We start from the raw sequence: 13,840 nt of genomic DNA, 5'->3' as shown, positions 1-13,840 counted from the left end.
CTCTCTCTCTGTCAAATAAAACCTCGTATTTATTTATTTATTTACTAAAGTTTATTTATTCATTTATTTTGTAATCTCTACACCCAATGTGGGACTCGAACTCACCACCCTGAGATCAAGCTCACATGTTCTTCTGACTGAGCCAGTCAGGCGCCCGAAACCCCATTCGTTTTTAAATCCTAAGAGTCTAGCACAGTATTTCAAGAGTGACACTTCGTGCTGTGTGGACGGCAGAGGAGTTCGCAGAGCCCTGCAGGACGGGGAGAGGATCGAACACCGGATCTGGAAAGAGCTTGTACACCTCCGAATTCGGCATTTTAGTGCCGCTGCTTGCTTTGTATGTCCCAGCTCCAAACCTTTTGAAGGCAGAACCTCCCTTGACTACCAGCCGCTCTTCCCCTCTCTGCTTCCCTGTGCCGCCCTGCCACCACCAGGCTACTAGAACTTAATCCCTACAGTGTTTCATTCTATGAGGGCCTGAACGATCGTTTTCAAATCTCGTTTTTCTGTTCATACTTGTTCCTGGCTACATTTAGCGTCTGGGTATGGACATGATTCCCCAGGTGACTAATGCTTCTCCGGGAAGGTGTTGATATGCTGTTTGCCATCCTCACCTTAATTAAAAGTCTTAGAAGAATTTTCTCCCCCATTGACCGAATGCAATAACATTACGGAATGTTAGTGTGACCTTTCTCCACGGGGGTACCACCGAGTGTCTACAAAACCATCTTTTCTTTCTTTATGTCCTTGCATCCAACTAACCTCATTTTCACACTTCATCAGCTTGTCATGAAGACTGTGTGTTTCCAGTTAAACTCTCTGGATCTTTGCTTTAAACTACGATGTAAGCAATTCTGCTATAGCTAAAACTCTGACACAGTCTTTTCAGAGAGAGGAAAAACATTTATTTATTTATCAGCCTCCAAAATCTGTTGGGTAAGTCGGAATGAAACCTCTTTTCTTTTTCTCATTTGAAAACACAGCCTTCTACTGTGAAAAAAGTGATATTCTGTCCTGAGTCCTATGCAATATATTCAAAATATGCACAAAATCATTTTAAGTTGTATGTTATCTCTATATAAGTGGTTCTGCTTTGTTGTTGGCGCCCGGAACCAATATCTAGAACGTCTTCACAGTTGAAGACACTGTCCCTGAGAAGGGAAATAAGTTGCCTGAGGTCACTGAGCTAGAATAAAGTTGCTACTGTAACATACTTTGTATTAAGATTTTCTTTTACCATGTCTAAGTTATATGCAGCATCGCTGCCATTATCTTATAGGTTTGCTGTTTGAGGATTAGATGATATATGTAAACTGAAGAAATAAATACACATGAGAAATGTACCATCTTTTTGTTATATTCACAAACGGATGTGTACTGAAAGATTTTAAATAGTGAATTAGCATAAGAATTAAGAAAGCTGATTATGCATAAAGTACATAATTTAAAGTAATACCAACAACCCTGGGGCACCTGGCCGGCTCAGTGGGTAGAGCATGTGACTCTTGATCTAGGGGTTGTAAGTTCAAGACCCATGTTGGGCACAGTGTCTCCTAAAAAATAAAAATTAAAAAAAAAATTTTTTTTAAGATTTTATTTATTTATTTGACAGACAGAGACACAGCGAGAGAGGGAACACAAGCAGTGGGAGTGGGAGAGGGAGAAGCAGGCTTCCCGCCGAGCAGGGAGCCCGACGCAGGGCTCGATCCCAGGACCTGGAATCGTGACCCGAGCCGAAGGCAGACGCCCAACGACTGAGCCGCCCAGGCGCCCTAAAAAAATTTTTTAATAAAATAAATAAATAATACCAACATCCTGAAATCATGTATGGTTTTATCCCTTCCTTCCTGTTCCTTCCTTCCAGGCTACCAGTAAAGAAGCATAAGCTCACTGTACTCTGAAAGATTAAGAATCTTGTGTACTCGTCAAAGAAGCAGAATTAGAAAGGAGAAGCAAGATTAGCAGCACCTTACCTGCATAAATTCATAGCTGTCAAATTCCCTAAAGTATACTGTACAAAAGCTCTCTGCAGGGGCACCTCAGTGGCTCAGTCGGTTAAATGTCCAGCTCTGGATCTCAGCTCAAGTCTTGATCTCAAGGTCATGAGTTCAGACCCCAGATTGGACTCCACGTTGGACGTAGAGCCTACTGGAAAAAAAAAGCTCTCTGAATGTTCCATAGTTACAATTAAAAACTAACATACAAGAAAAAAATAATAGATCCCCACAGTCTCAGGGCCATCTGGATGACAAAACAGCTCTTCAGGAAACTTGAAGTCACCAATGATTTGAAAATCCACAGTGAACAACTTGTCAGAAGTTCCTCTTAGTCTACCTCAATTCCACAAATCTTTGTGATATGTCCACATTCCTCTCTAAAGAAATGAACGCAAGGGGTGCCTGGGTGGCTGGCTCAGTCGTTAAGCGTCTGCCTTCAGTTCAGGTCATGATCCCAGGGTCCTGGGATCGAGCCCCACATCAGGCTCCCTGCTCGGCGGGAAGCCTGCTTCTCCCTCTCCCACTCCCTCTGCTTGTGTTCCCTCTCTGGCTGTCTCTCTCTGTCAAATAAATAAATAAAATCTTTTTAAAAAAATGAACGTGAAACTCTTTTGAAAGATAATCAAGATTACTTGAGACAAACGACAAATACCATATGATTCCACTTATATGAGGTGCCTAGAGTAATCAAATTCATAAAGACAGAAAGTAGAGTGGTGCTTGCCAGGGGCTAGAGGAGAGGGGCATTGTTACTATTTAACAGATACAGAGTTTCAGTTTGGGAACATGAAAAAGTTGCAAAGATGATGGTGGTAGTGGTTGCGCAATAGGAATATATTTAATACCACTGAACCTTACACTTAAAAATAGCTAAAATGGTCAATTTTATGTTGTCACAGAAAAAAAGATTACATCTTGAAATATTATAAACTAACAAAAGTCATCAAATATTTCCCCAAGTTTCTAAGACTACAATTGGAAAAATGACAAAAATAGAAAAATCTGATTTTATGTTCCATTTGGATGTAAGAATTTACTGCAACTTTAAACGGAGGCATTGTTTTCAGAAAACTGTTAAAATGCACTACTAAGGAGGGTGCTGGCGGGCTCAGTCGATGGAGCCTGTGGCTCTTGATCTTGGGGTCATGAGTTCAAACCCCACGTTGGGTGTAGAGATTAGTCTAAAAATTAATAAATAAATAAAAATGTACTACAAGGTGCTTAAAAATGGAAAAAGGAATTTCAGCCCTTTCCATGATCACATCAACACAGGTTTTCTTGTGTGGATGAGCTGAATACAGCTTAGGAAACTCAGAGCTCAGTTATTTATACAACAGATATTTATTGTTGGCCAACATGCCAAACACTGACAGATTTTGGCGGTAAGACAGCACAACTAATGCACTCCTGTTTGGGAGTTCCTCTCTCTCATCGAAGGAAACTGACAAGTAAACCAGTAAGCAAATGAAAATACAGATTGTGATAAACTCTCTAAAGGACATAAGCAGAATTATGAATGATGAGTGGGACAGAAGACATTGATGGCCCTCAATGACCCACGCTCCCAGTATTCATGCTCCCATACTAGCTCTGGACTTGGCTGTGTGACTTGCTTTGGCCAATGCAACAGTGGTGGGGTGATGTAAGCAGAGGCTTCAAAAGCATTTGCACAAGTGGTTGGGGTTGAGGTGGGGGAAGGGGTATTTAAGATCACATGGTCAGGGAATACAAAGATAGTGGTAGTTAAGATCTAAAGGATATGGGGCGCCTGGGTGGCTCAGTTGGTTAAGCGACTGCCTTCGGCTCAGGTCATGATCCTCGAGTCCCGGCATTGAGTCCCGCATCAGGCTCCCTGCTCAGCAGGGAATCTGCTTCTCCCTCTGACCCTCTTCCCTCTCATGCTCTCTATCTCTCATTCTCTCTCTCTCTCAAATAAATAAAATCTTTAAAAAAAAAAAAGATCTAAAGATATGAACCCTGAGAACAAAACTTTGAAAAGGAAGATACAGTATAATGGTGAAAAAGAAGGGACCAAGGTAGGGGAAACCCTGAGGATGGGGAATCCAGGCTTGGAATATTGTGGACCCAGGAGAGACCGATGGTGAACTTTTTGCATGATTTCTGCTTGGACTGGCCTTATCTGGATACTAAATAAATCATAAGAAGAAGTCATAAAGGTTTAAGAATTTTCTGGACAGATTCCTTGCTTTATAGAGAAATATTTAAAATATTGCTTAGCTGAAAATAAGCAACAGATTTTTTTAAAGATTTATTTATTTATTTTAGAGAGTGTGCACGCACATGTGGAGGGGAGGGTCAGAGGGAGAGAATCTTCAAGCTGACTCCCTGCTGAGCACAGAGCCCCTCCCAGCTCAATCCCAGGACACATGAGATTATGACCTGAGCCAAAAACAAGGGTTGGAGGCTTAACCGACTGAGCCCCCCAGGTGCCCCAATAAGCAACAGTTTTAAGAAGGCCAAGCAGCTTTCACTTTTATGTCTTTGGAAGCCCTGAGTTACCATATTAAAATCTGGCTACCCTGCCAGAAAAACCACTTGTAGAGAGTGTTGTGCCTTCGCTTTCTCAAACTGAGAGACCATGTATGGGGAAAGAGGACCCGACACATAGTGAGAAGGAAGACCCAGCCATCTCAGTATCCCTGTTGAGTTCAGCCCCACCTGCCCCACCAAATAAATGCAGGCATATGAGTGACCCACTGGTGAGACCAGCAGGAGAACTGCCCAGCTGATTTCAAAATCCAGACTTCAGAATCACAAGCCAGTGAAATAGTTGTTACTTGAAGCCACTGAGTTTGGGGGGGATGCTGTGCAGCAATAAAAAAAAAAAAAAAAAAAAACACCTCAACCATTGGTTCTTGAATGGGTGTGATTTTGGCCCCCCAGAGGATATTTGGCAACGTCTAGAAGCCATTTTGGTTGTCATACTATGGGTACAGGTACTAGCGGCATCAAGTGGATAGATGTCAGGAATGCTGCTCAACATCATACAAGGTGGGCGCCTGGGTGGCTCAGTCGTTAAGCGTCTGCCTTCGGCTCAGGTCATGATCCCAGGGTCCTGGGATCGAGCCCCATGTCGGGCTCCCTGCTCCGTGGGGAGTCGGCTTCTCCCTCTGCCACTGCTCCCCCCAGCACCCCCGCTTGTGTTCGTACTCTCTCTCAAATAAATAAATTTTTTAAAAAATAACATCCTACAATGCACAAGACAAAGAATTATTTGGCCCAAGATGTCAATAGTGCCATGGATGAGAAATGTGGATCTACATGAAGGGTATATGTATTTATGGCTTTGGTAAGTAATTGTCAGTCTTTCATAGAGGCTCTGCCCATGTATTTTCCCCAGAGCAATTATGAGAATATCTCTCACCAGCAGCATTTATCACCATGCACATGGATATGTAGATCTAACTACTGAGAAGGCAGTCGCTTAACCAACTGAGCCACCCAGGCGCCCTGCACCTATTTTTGTCATAGGAAAAATACCATCACTCTGGCATGTATCTGTGTAATCATAATCAAGGATGAGGGTCCTTTCACATATACAAGAGTCGTGTGTAGTTCCTCTGCTGTGACTTGTCTATTCATACCCTTTGCTCCTTTTTCTACTGGGCTGTTGTCCTTATTTGTCATTGATTTGTAAAAGCTCTATATATGTTAAGGCAATTATCCCTTTGTTTGTGATTTGAGTTGAAAGTATGATTTCCCAGTTTCGCAGACTGATGCAGGGTGGTAAATAGCTAGAAAACAAACTATACTAAGACAACCACACTTAAATGAAAAAACATGTTGGTAAACTACAGCTTGAACCAGTGTCAGAGACTAACAAGGGATGTGTTGAAGAAAGAAAACTAGTATCTGCTGGCAAAAACCACACAACGAGGGGCAGAAAGAGCAGTGTGTAGGGGGCTGAAGAGACGGGGTGTCATTGTCAGGGAAGAGAAAGCCCCCTCTGAGGCCAGACTGTGAACCTGAGAGACTGAATTTCAAACTGTAGGAAATTATTTAAAGCAGTGGATGATACCACAGGTCAAAGATCAGGCTCTAAGTTCAGTCTGTAAGCTCCCCTTTACCTTTTGAACCGTTGGAGTCTTGTCCCTCTCAGTCTTGCTGATAAAAAAAAAAGAAAGAAAGAAAGGAAAGGGCTACCAACGAGAGACACATAATAAGCAGGGTTCTGGAGCCACACTGTTTCAGATCAAGTCAGCATACCCCCTACTTGCTGTGTGACTTTGGGTGACTTACTTCAGCTCTCTGGGCCTCCATTTCCTTATCTGTAAAATGCGACTAACCGTAGTACCCACCCCTACAGAGTTATTATGACAGTAAATGAGTTAATAAATGTGAAGCATTTAGAAGAGTACCTGGTACGTATATGCATATGGTTAAAGTTATCTAATGTTATTGGGGCACCTGGGTGGCTCAGTCGGTTAGGCATCTGACTTTTCTTTTTTAAAGATATTTTTTATTTATTTGACAGAGAGACAGAGAACACAGGTAGGCAGAGGGGCAGGCAGAGGGAAAGGGAGAAGCAGGCTCTCTGCTGAGCAGGGAGCCCGATGCGGGGCTCGATCCCAGGACCCTGGGGTCGTGACCTGAGCCAAAAGCAGTCGCTTAACCAACTGAGCCACCCAGGCGCCCCAGCATCTGACTTTTGATTTCAGCTCAGGTCATGATCTCAGGGTCATGGGATCGAGCCCCACCTCAGGCTCCATGCTCAGCGGGGAGTCGGCTTGTCTCTCTCCCTCTGCTCCTCCCCCACTCATGCTCTCTCTCAAATAAATAAATATCTTTAAAAAAGAAAAATAAAGTTATTTGATGTTATTAGTACACACTAATATACACACATACTTAGTCTATTTCAGACAAGTAACAGTATCTCAGATTTTCAACCACTGTTGTATACAATTATCCTTATTTCACAGTAAAGAAACTGAGGCTCAGGAAAAGGAAATAAGATCCACTTTTTTCATCACCTTTGGGTCATCTCCCAATATTAAAGAAAGTAGTATCTTTACAAGGAAAGCTTGTAGAAAAAAAATATATATATCTTACACAAGCAACCAGAAACCACCTTCAAGTATAGGAAGGGTTATGGTGAGGACCAGAAATTAACGTTACTCTGTTGCTCCGGGGGCAGAAGCGCTATCAATGGGTAGAAAAATCAAGGGATGTAGAATTTGGTTCGACCTTATGAAGAAGTTGCTGTTTATACTTTCCAATGTAGCTCCAGTTCCTAGCCCAGTGCTTGGCAACAGCTCTCAAAAAATATTTGCTGAATGAATGTATAAATGAAGACCTTTCCGAATGGCACAGAGGGCCTCAGGAGCACTCCATCCCAGCATAAGAAGAGGCTATAGCTAAGCACCTGATGGAAAGCTGGAAGAAATGATACTGACGTACAACTATGCTATCTGAGTCTTCAGGAAGAAAAATGATCCTAGAGAATATGCAGTAGAGAAGTTCTTCTCAGAACCACTCAGGGACTGAATTCTGGCTTTAAAAGTTTCTGTACAACAGGTGAAAGTAACTTCAAAGGGGACCCTCGTCAAATGCTTCTCGTTGTTTTTGTGGGACACAGGTTTCAAGAGGCAAGACCACTCTAGTGATATTTTTATACAGGTAAAAACAAGTAAAGGAAAAAATCTGTAAGCAGCATGCCTTGGCAAGAAAAAAAAGAAAGAAAGAAGGGATGGTTCAAAAGGGCATTGGCAACATATAAAGTTTTAATAGAAATTAATGATAATTCCTACCATTTGAAGATTTATGATGTGCCAAGCACTGTGAGAAACCGAAGTCTCAATGGAAAAATGAGTTATCTTCCAATTTTTGGAGGTACTGGAGCCAGAGAGACCAAGTTCAAATTCTGACCGGAACATTTAATCATTGTTTCACTCTAGGCAAGCTTCCCACATCCTCTGGTCTTCAGTTTTGTCACATGTAAATCAACAAAATTGGAGATAAATAATTCCACACAGATAGAACACACTAGATGCAAAACGTCTCCCACAGGACCCAGTATATTTTGGCACTCCCCCCCCCACTCCCCCGCAGCCTGTACAATATAAGGAGCTGCTTATGACAGCTGAGAATGACCAAGGCTTAAATGGCTTGCTTCATGAGCGAGGGAGTTCTCCATCTCTGGAGGTGTTTATGCACAGGCTAGCAGCTACATGTAAACAGCAACACTTACATAATGCTTCCTACGTGCCAGGAACTGCTGTGTGTGATTTATAGATATTTACGATTCTGCTGATCTTCCCAACCCTATGAGGTAGATACGACTGTTACCCACACTTTACAGATGAGGGAACTAGGGAGTAGCTAAGTGGTTTGTGTGAGATGATACCACGAGCAGGTGCCAGAAATTTCGCTCTTAACCACTTCACTAACTGCCTGTAAGCAATAGCATGAAGGACATTTCGCTCTTAGTGGTTGTGTGCTGGAGTCCATGACCTTGACGTTCCTTCCAGCACAGAGATCCCACGCGCCCATAATCTCTGCCTAGTTGAACAGCTAAAGGGCTTCGACCACGACGGACAGAAGAGCTCAAAGGAGAAGCAGTAGATGCCCGCACGGGGGGCGGCCCCAGGCGCAGCGCGTCCCACGCTCCGAGAGCGCCCCTCGGACAGGGGCTGCTCTGACCCACAGGACACCTGGCAGGCCAAGGCCGGGCCGCGAAGCGAAGGCGTTTCCCGGAGCCAGACCCTAGGTGTCACCACTGTGACAGCACGGCCACTCCTCCATCCGTCCTCTGCACGCGGCTTGCCACAGGAAGTAACACTGTCAGCGGCGCGGAGCTGGGGCGCTGACGCACGGAGGGCGGAAAGGGTGTGGGTGCGAGAGCCGCGAGCCCGGCTGTTTGTGCCCGCGGCGCCCTGCAGCCGTGCCCCGCCCCGCCGCCCCGCCTCCCCGCGCCCCGCGCTTCCTTGCCCCGCAGCGGCTCCGAGGGCGGGCAATGCACCGCCCGGAGCTCCAACTTTGGTTTTAAAGGTTATTGCCGCGGACTTAGGCTTGGGGTTTGGACTTTGAGGGGGAAGGGGAACATAACAGGACTTTTCTTCGTTTGTTTCTCTCTGCCTTGAACTGCATTTAGATTTAACGTCTCAGGCTAACTCAGTGGGCTGGAGAAGATAATAAAGCCGTGCTGACTTACATGTGCATATTATTGAAGAGAATGCTCTCACAAACTGTCGTGTTTGATCCTCCTAACACACCTGTGAAATAGGACAAGGGTTAGCATCCCCATTATACAGATGGGAACGGTGAGGTTCGAGGAGACGGTAAACAGGGCTCAAAACGGTATTCACTTTGTCTCCAAGAGATTTAAAAAAAATAAAAAATCCCTGGTTTTTAAATTAAATACTTTGTATAGTGAGCCCATGTAATATATAAAGACTCGGCATTATTCAAACTCCTTATTCATCATCTCCTTCCCACCCCCCACCCCCTGCCAATATATTTGCTGGTCACAAGAGGAAAAAAGTTATAACCCAGAGCAAGGAAGAAGACAGTTCTAGATGAAAAGAGACTTAAAATACACACTAAGTGCACTAAGTGTGGTTCTTGACCCAATCCTCATTTGAATGAATCAATGAAAGGTATATTTGGGATCAAATGCGAAATTTTGAATATAGACTAGGAATTAGGTAACATTAAGGAATTATTGTTAATTTTTGTCAGGGATGATGATGGTATTGTAGTTATAAAGAAAAATGTTCTTGTTTTTAGAGCTTCCCTGTGACATCTTTAAAATATGTTAGCGGGATGCCTGAGAGGCTCAGTGGGGGTTAGTGTCCGCCTTCCACTCAGGTCATGAGCCCAGGATCGTGGGATCTAGTCCCACATTGGGAATCTTTGCTCAGCAGGGAGCCTGCTTCTCCCTCTGCCTGCCGCTCCCCCTGCTTGTGCTCTCTCTCTCTCTCTCTGACAAATAAGTAAAGTCTAAAAAATAAAATAAAATGTTAGCAAAAAACTAATTCATAAATAATAAATAAAATGAAATATATGAGCAAAAAATAATAAGCATATGTGACAATATACTGACAATTGTTAACTCTAGGTTACGGATATACATATAGCTGTTTATTTTACTATTCTATTTTTCTTGAGGTTTAAATTTTTCATAATGAGGTAAAAAAACTGCTGAGAAAAACAGTGACTCATTCTTCCTTTGCCAGTTAAGCGCCTTTGTCTTTTTAATTTTTTTGTATTTTGACATTTTCCTTGACTACCTTTCAGTGTACAGAAAATGTGGTGGGTGGGGCGCCTGGCTGGCTCAGTTGGAGGAGTCCCACATCAGGGGTAGAGATTACTTAAATCAATAAACTTAAAAAAAAAAAAAAAGAAAATTTAGTGTGAAACATAAATGGGGGAAGAGGCCTCACGTTACATTTGACTGAAATTCTACAGCTATAATTGTCTTTGATCAGACCCTACAGATTACAAATGGGAGCCTAATACATAGAATGTGAAAAAATTCCTCGTTAAAGAAAAGAAAATGGTGCTCTGAAGGATTTTTTTTTCCTTTTTGCTTCTCATTTTGAAACCATTCAAACTTACAGAACTTGCGAGAATAGTATGAGGGGTGGCTGGGTGATGGACATCGGGGAGGGGATGTGCTACGGTGAGCGCTGTGAGTTGTGCAAGACTGTTGAATCACAGATCGGTACTTCTGAAACAAATAACGCAACATATTTTAAGAAAAAAGAAAAAGAAGAAGATAGCAGGAGAGGAAGAATGAAGGGGAGTAAGTCAGAGGGGGAGACGAACCATGAGAGACGATGGACTCTGAAAAACAAACTGAGGGTTCTAGAGGGGAGGAGGGTAGGGGGATGGGTTAGCCTGGTGATGGGTATTAAAGAGGGCACGTTCTGCGTGGAGCACTGGGTGTTATGCACAAACAATGAATCATGGAACACTACACCAAAACAAATTATGTAATATATGGTGATTAACATAACAATAAAAAATCAAAAAAAAAAGAATAGTCTGAGGACTCCTGTGGACCCTTCACCCAGATACATCTATTGTTAACACTCGGTCATATTTGCTCAGCACTCTGTCTATCCACACAGTTATATGTATTTTTTCTGGACCATTTGAAAGTAAACAGCAGACATCATTCCCTTTTACCACTGACTACTTCAGTATGGATCTCATGGGAATGGGGACTTTTTTACATAACAACACAATTATCAAATTTAGGAATTTTTAGCATACACAGTTCCTATTCAAACTGCCAATTGGCCCAACAACGTCCTTTGTAGTATCTTACCCAAATCCAGAATTCAGGATCAAACCTTTGTGCATTGCCTTTGGTTGGTGCCTCTTTTTAGTTCCTCTTAATCTGGAACAGCCTGTTAGCCTTCCTCTGTCTTTCAAGACATGAAGAATGAAGAGTACAGTCCAGTTGTTGTGTATAATTTCCCTTAATTTAGGCAGAAAACCTACTAACACTCTTTAATTATAATTCCAAGAATTTACCAATTCAACCTCTCTCTTCTTCAAGAGCTATAATTACACTTACAGGAGAAGAGAAAAATTGAACTGTTAAAACTTGAAAATATATATAAAGAACATTATTCTCCCAGAGGAGATTCAGAGAGACCTCACTGGTGAATGAAATTAGTTAAATAAATTTACATGATAATATCAGATTTAAACTAAGTGAAAAGATTAACTGGTGACTAATAATTTGGCAATAAAACATACTACAAAGTGAATCTCTAGTGATCTCTAAAAGTTTGGGTTTCTTTTATTTTAATTAATTTTTTTTTTATTTTATTTTTTACTTTACAAAAGGGGCACCTGGGTGGCTCAGTTGGTTAAACGTCTACCTTCAGCTCAGGTCATGATCCCAGGAGCCTGGGATCAAGCCCCACATCAGGCTCGCTGCTCAGTAGAGAATTTGCTTCTCCCTTTCTCTCTCCCTCTGCCTCTCCCCCTATTCATGCTCCCTCTCTATCTCAAGTAAATAAATAAAATCTTTAAATAAATAAATAAATATCAAACAGGGGTGCCTGGCTGGCTCAGTTCATAGAGCATGTGACTCTTGATCTCAGGGTCATGAGTTCAAGCACCACATTGGGCATGGAGGGTATTTTAAAAAACAAAACAAAACAAAAAACAGCAAACAAACAAAAGCCTTAAAAAATAGCATACTTTTTTTTCTTAATCTGGGATGTCTAAAGTATGTTTATACAAAAATAAGAAAATCAAATTACAACTTAAGATACCTTCCATAATGTGGATTCTGAGATAGAAGGAACCTTAGAGATTATCTAAGCAACTGATATTTTACAGAAAAAAAAGAAACACCAAAACCCAGACTGTATCCTACAGACATACTCAGACAAGTGTACATGGGTGTTTGTACATGGATATTCCCCCAGTACTGTTTATAATAATGGTGGGAGGAAGGAAATGATCTCAATGCCCATCAATGGGAGGGTTTTTTTTTTCAATAGGCAAATTTTTCAGAAGTTATTTTTAAAAATTTTGGGGGGGTTGCCTGACTGGCTCAGTCAGTAGAGGATACAAGGCCTGATGTCAGGGTCATGAGTTCAAACCCCACGTTGGGCGTGGAGCCTACTTTAAAAAATAATAAAAATAGGGGCACTTGGGTGGCTCAGTTGTTAAGCGTCTGCCTTCAACTCAGGTCATGATCCCAGAGTCCTGGGATCGAGCCCCGCATCGGGCTTCCTGCTCAGCCCCCCTGATTGTGTTCCCTTTCTCTCTAGGTCTCTCTCTGTCAAATAAATAAATAAAATCTTTAATAAAAAATAATAAAAACAAAGTTTTAAAAATAAGTTTTTATTATGAGTTTTTAAAAAATGTTTTGTCAATATATTAGACTCTATAGCCATTAAATAATAACACAAATGTATATTTCATGAAACATGTCTATTATACATGAAACGGTAAAGCAAACTCTAAAATATCATCTTAAGTATAATCCCCCCTTTTTAAAGTAAATGTGTACAGGAGTGCCTGGGTGGCTCAGTCGTTAAGCATCTGCCTTCGGCTCAGGTCATGATCCCAGGGTCCTGGGATCGAGTCACGCATCGAGCCCCTCATGGGGCTCCCTGCTCGGCGGGAAGCCTGCTTCTCCCTCTCACACTCCCCCTGCTGTGTCCCTTCTCTCGCTGTCTCTCTCTGTCAAATAAATAAATAAAATCTTTAAAAAAAAAAAATAAAGTAAATGCGTACAGGTATGTGTGGGAACTGAAAAAAATCTGAAAATAAATATACCAAAATATCACTAGTGATGGATGGCCTCCAGGCAAGACTAGAATTAATTTCAATTGACTATTTTATCTTTAGTAAAGTGTGAATTTTATAGCATTATTTCATTAAACAGGAAAAATAAAGTTATTTTCATTGCAAGAAGAAGCAAGTATCTTTTTTTCATTTTTACTCCAACCAGTGAGTATTAACCATGTCCCAAAGCATGTGGAACAATGCTATGGAATCGTTATGGGCTGAAGACATTATTCTTTTTTTTTTTAAGATTTTATTTATTTATTTATTTGACAGAGAGAGACACAGTGAGAGAGGGAACACAAGCAGGGGGAGTGGGAGAGGGAGAAGCAGGCTTCCCATGGAGCAGGGAGCACAACGTGGGGCTCGATCCCAGGACCCCGGGATCATGACCTGAGCCAAAAGCAGCCACTTAATGACTGAGCCACCCAGGCACCCCAAGACATTATTCTTAATATCCAAGATCAGAATTGCAGTAAAGATAACAGGGAAGAAAGCCTATCTGAAAGAGGAATTATGTCACTGGGATCAGAATGTGGAAAAAAAAACAAAAACAGAGTATGTCT

The 13,840-nt window shown here is 42.0% G+C and overlaps 1 long non-coding RNA gene across 1 annotated transcript; it reads right to left on the bottom strand.

Moving 5' to 3' along the window:
- Positions 1–1,612: 1,612 nt before the first annotated feature.
- On the bottom strand, positions 1,613–9,231 carry LOC141370211 (uncharacterized). Its single transcript, XR_012374079.1, has 4 exons — positions 9,169–9,231; positions 7,766–7,935; positions 1,974–2,148; positions 1,613–1,772 (listed from the first exon to the last, which is right to left on the bottom strand). It is a non-coding gene; the product is annotated as an uncharacterized lncRNA (long non-coding RNA).
- Between the last annotated feature and the right edge of the window lie 4,609 nt (positions 9,232–13,840).

Source organism: Callorhinus ursinus, unplaced genomic scaffold (genome assembly GCF_003265705.2).
Source record: "Callorhinus ursinus isolate GAN/ISIS: 27379988/994484 unplaced genomic scaffold, GSC_fseal_2.0 scaffold28, whole genome shotgun sequence".
Lineage (NCBI taxonomy): Eukaryota > Metazoa > Chordata > Mammalia > Carnivora > Otariidae > Callorhinus > Callorhinus ursinus.
The sequence above is the reverse complement of the archived record's forward strand: the minus strand, read 5'-3'. Positions and strand labels throughout refer to the sequence as shown.